General features: G+C 45.8%; 1 protein-coding gene across 4 annotated transcripts in view; it reads right to left on the bottom strand.

Moving 5' to 3' along the window:
- Positions 1–5,000, bottom strand: part of ntrk2a (neurotrophic tyrosine kinase, receptor, type 2a) — a 67,058-nt gene that overhangs the window by 43,826 nt on the left and 18,232 nt on the right. The window lies entirely within an intron of this gene.

The following is a 5,000-nucleotide window of genomic DNA, read 5'->3' as shown; positions in this document are numbered from 1 at the left end:
TTCCTGAGCTGGGGGTGTGTGTGTGTGTGTGTGTGTGTGTTTGTGTGTGTGTGTGTGTGTGTGTGTGTGTGTGTGTGTGTGTGTGTGTGTGTGTGTGTGTGTGTGTGTGTGTGTGTGTGTGTGTGTGTGTGTGTGTGTGTGTGAGAGAGAGACAGGGGGGTGCAGGCTTTACCAAAGTAGGAGAAAACTGATACCACCATAGATGATGAATCATTGATAGGGAAGATTTTCACTCTTGTTTGCTCTCTCGCTCTTTCTCTCCCACTCTGCCTGTCATTCTCTTGCCCTTTAACCCTTCTCTCTCTCACTCTGTCTCTTTAGGCCTTTCTCTCTCTCTCTCTCTCTCTCTCTCTCTCTCTCTCTCTCTCTCTCTCTCTCTATCTCTCTCTCTTTCTTCTTTTCTCTGTTTTTCACTAGCTTCCTCGCTACTTCCCAATTGATGCTTTTGCTTTACTCTTTTGGGAAGTTTTCAAGTTTATATGTTTATATGTTTTTGTTTTAATTGATTTGCCATGTTTTGCTGTTCTTTCATTCTTATTCCAAGTTGTGTTTATTTTACTTTAATTTTCCTCCTTCTAATCTTCCTCTCGACATCGATCTAATACCTCCAAGATTCTCTTGCTCTTTCTCCCATTATTTTGTCTAGTTCGCTTTGGCTTTCCTTTGTTCTCAAGTCCACCTCAAGTCATGTTCCTTCAAGGTCACGGCCTGCATGGAATTATGTTGCCGGCCAACGTAATTTCATGTCAAAATGTCTACGATGAAATGACCTGGAGTGTATGGTACCAAAAAACCTTTGAAGCCCGATACCTTCAACTACTTTTGTTCTTTAAAAACACGACCAAGTGAGTCACAAAGCCATATGTCTGCTTAAGTCAGCAAAACTACTTTAAAACCATGTACTTTCCATCCAACATCTAGATTCAGCCCAGTTCATGGTACGACACATGTTTGTTTACCGTGTCCTCCCGCTGTCGCTGTTGTTTTATGTTAGGTGCTTTAATGGATTCCGCTGACCAAAGCAGAAATGCACGGTTTTATGACTCGTTTTAATGTGTTTTCAGGACTAAAATGTATTGTTGACTGCGCCAAAGCTGAGCCATTTGTGTTCGTAAATATCCCTTAGCAGAGGGCCACCCCATGTAGTGTTGTGTCTGACAACATAAGACAACAGCAAATCACTCCTTATCTCTTATGATATACACCTTCCCTACCGTACCTTGTTACCTTTCTTTTGTGTTTTGGTGCAAGAAGAAAGACGCTGGGGGCAGAGGTAACCTGTATAGGCATATGTGTTATTGATGAGGAAGGAGTAGAAAAATACAGCCAGTATTAATAATGTACCGCCCATTTCCTACAGGCCAAGACACACCTATATACCTATGTAGAGGGTCAAGGAGGGGGAGAGAGAGAGAGAGAGAGAGAGAGAGAGAGAGAGAGAGAGAGAGAGAGAGAGAGAGAGAGAGAGAGAGAGAGAGAGAGAGAGAGAGAGAGAGAGAGAGAGGGAGAGAGAGGGGGGGTGGGGAGAGGGAGAGAGAGAGAGAGAGAGAGAGAGAGAGAGAGAGAGAGAGAGAGAGAGAGAGAGAGAGAGAGAGAGAGAGAGAGGGAGAGAGAGGGGGGTGGGGAGAGGGAGAGAGAGAGAGAGAGAGAGAGAGAGAGAGAGAGAGAGAGAGAGAGAGAGAGAGAGAGGGGGGTGGGGAGAGGGAGAGAGAGAGAGAGAGAGAGAGAGGGGGGTGGGGAGAGGGAGAGAGAGAGAGAGAGAGAGAGAGAGAGAGAGAGAGAGAGAGAGAGAGAGAGAGAGAGAGAGAGAGAGAGGGGGGGGGGGGGGGAGAGGGAGGGGGAGAGAGAGGGGGGGAGAGGGAGAGGGAGTGAGGGAGAGAGAGGGGGGGAGAGGGAGAGGGAGTGAGAGAGAGAGAGAGAGAGAGAGAGAGAGAGAGGGGGGGGAGAGGGAGAGGAAGTGAGGGGGAGAGAGAGAGAGAGAGAGAGAGAGAGAGAGAGAGAGAGAGAGAGAGAGAGAGAGAGAGAGAGAGGGAGAAAGGCGGGGGGAGGGAGAGGGAGTGAGGGAGAGAGAGAGAGGGGGGGGGAGAGAGGGAGAGGAAAAGGGAGTGAGGGAGAGAGAGCGAGTGAGAGTGAGAGAGGGAGAGGGGGGGGAGAGCGAGAGCGAGAGTGAGGGAGAGGGAGTGAGGGAGAGGGTGTACCAGGAGGGTGATGAAACCAGAGTGTGATAATAGAGTGATAACCTCTGAGCGTACAGCATGGAGACCCCCTGCAGAGGGCCACATGTGACATAGATGTGTGTGTGTGTGTGTGTGTGTGTGTGTGTGTGTGTGTGTGTGTGTGTGTGTGTGTAGGTCTATCTGCTCATCAGTCTGTTTTTAAATCTCTTTGCCTTTCTGCCTCTCTGTATGTCTGGCATTCGGTCTGTCTTCCTGTCCGTCCGTCCGTCTATGTGCTGACCGGCTTCTACATGCACTCCTCCTATTTCGAGGAGGGAGCAGACAAACATACAAACATCACGGCAGAAGTGAATGTCCCTGTTTGTCATTCATGTGGAACCTCCCGTGTTGTGTCGGCTGATTGGAGACACAAAAAGAAGAAACCAGCAGTGGAAGGAAAGCGAAGGAGAAATAAAACAGCAGCCAACAGAGTGCTGAAAACAGTGAGATTGCTGGAGCGGAAAATAGGAAAGATAGATTGTGCGAACGGGCTGGGTTTTGCCGGCTGATGAAACAGGTAGCGTTGTAGATCCCCGACCCCGTGGCCGGGGGGGCAGCAACAGGGACACCTTGATCGATTGGTTCAAGAACTTCCTGAACCTCATTTTGAAACACGATAACATAACATAATAAAATAAATGTGCTTTTCTAATACGGTGCTCTTGTTTGTGAATTGCTCAAATGGAAAAGATAGGAATAGATCTGGATTTTACAGTCTGGGATCAATGAAGAATTGATCTCATCTTAAAAAATTGCAAAGTTAGGGGACAGAAGTAAAATACAAAGCCTTCAAAGTAGATGGAGTTTGTTTTCCCACTTTAACTGGCTAGAAAGCTATCATGTGGGCAGTGTTATTGAATCGTTGAGTTCAATGTAGACTGTCATTTCCCCCTATATCCTCTCATGTCCACTCTGAACCATAAACTCCTCCCTTCTCCTCTCCTCTTATCTCCTCAAATCTCCTCTATACTCCCCTCTCCTCTGATCTTCTCTCCTCCCGTCCCGTCTCTGTTTACCTCTCCCCTCCTCCTATCTCCTCTACTCAAGCATGGGGAGAGTCACCCTAGTAAACAGGCATAAGAGCCGTGCCGCATGTGAACCGTGCATTCAAACCCATAAGGGAATGCTGAGTCTCTTTTCCAGAGAGGGAAGTTGAGTGAAAAGTTATACAGAGCCACTAGGACAACGCATGACAGGGAAATGAAGGCCTCTACTGCAAAGTAGCAACCTCATCCTTTTTCTAATGGCAAAGAAGGAAATTATAGCGTTAGACACACACATACTCTCTCTTGCGCACACGCAAACCAACACAAACACACACACACATGCACTCATACACACACGCACACACAAACACACACACGCACATGCACATGCACTCACACATACATCCACACACCTGCTTCGTTACCTATTCACACACACACAATGTCCCACTTGGACAGGAAGTGTTCAAACACCTACACACATATTCGTTGAGGGTCCAGTGAGTCTATGTCTATATTTGCATACATTTTTGGTTTTAGAATTTGAATGTAAAATGGTAAGCTCTGATGGACAATGTAAATGCATGTGCAGGGCTCAACACTAATCTATTTCTGAGGCCATTTCAGCGTTAAACAGGGTTGAATGAAAAGGAATAACTTAATTCTGATTAACTTATCATCCTTTTTCTTCTACAGTCTAAACCCCCTTTCCACCACTGCATATCCACTAGAACAATGATGTTATGGTGGAAAAACACAAACAAGGATTGAAGAAATCAAGACAAATGACAGAAGAAAAACACAAACACAAATATTTGCTCGTTAGTAGACCTGGTGGTTTATGGACCCAGAACCAACAAGACATTATTGTTCAGCGGATGATTAGTCGGTTAATACCAATGCCAGGAAAATGTCGACTTAAGTCAGAGCTTCAAGGGAACACAAATAATGGCAAAGATGTTAAAGCAAATATATTCTGCCGTGCTATTAGAAATAAGCTTGAGAAAGGAACCGTTGCAAACCATTGCAGATGTCACATTATTTTACGGACTGTTAAAACACTGTTCCTCAAGCACAGTCAAACACGGAGGTACCACTAACGCAGGACATATGTAAGGCACATGATGTGTGTGTGGGGCGGGGGTTATTTCAATGGTAAACACCTGTGGTAGCAAGTCAACACAAGACACAGACAGGAAACCAAATCCGTTTGAGTCAACATTAGTCCACATGCGTTCTATTTCCCAGCGTCTCCTGAGACCTGAGTCAGGCACCGTCAGAAAGGCTGCAGATCCTTCATACCTCATAGGATGGATTCAATAAGCACCTATACATATCCGTTAAGTCTTTCTGACAGTTCTGCCGCTGTTCCGCAAAGCTTTTTCGGAGTACGCCGGGGTTACCGTTACTCACTGCTTGGAACAGCCAAGCTGTTTTTCATTGCAGACGTTAATGTTAATGTGCAGCGCAGACAGAATGTACAGAGCGCTATTGGATTATCTTTGTATAAGGCCTGTGAGACTTTCACCTCTGTGTTGTGAAACTCCATCCGCCCTTCAAAGACCTGACACAACCTGATTCACTGAGCAGGGTAACTACGCACAGTAAAGGCACTCCAAATAGTGTCTCTAATAGCTGCGCCCCTCATTTTTAAACGGAAAATCAAATGCTCACATTACATTATACATTATATATAAGTGCGCACGTTTTGTTACTTTGATTGCCTTTTGGATGCTGATAGTACATTGCATGCGTTTAGTTTCGAAAGTGAAGAGGTTATTTCTTGTTGCCTTTAGGG

The sequence above is a fragment of the Gadus morhua genome, chromosome 6, assembly GCF_902167405.1.
Source record: "Gadus morhua chromosome 6, gadMor3.0, whole genome shotgun sequence".
In the NCBI taxonomy this organism is placed as follows: Eukaryota; Metazoa; Chordata; class Actinopteri; order Gadiformes; family Gadidae; genus Gadus; species Gadus morhua.
This window is presented reverse-complemented; position numbering and strand designations above follow the sequence as displayed.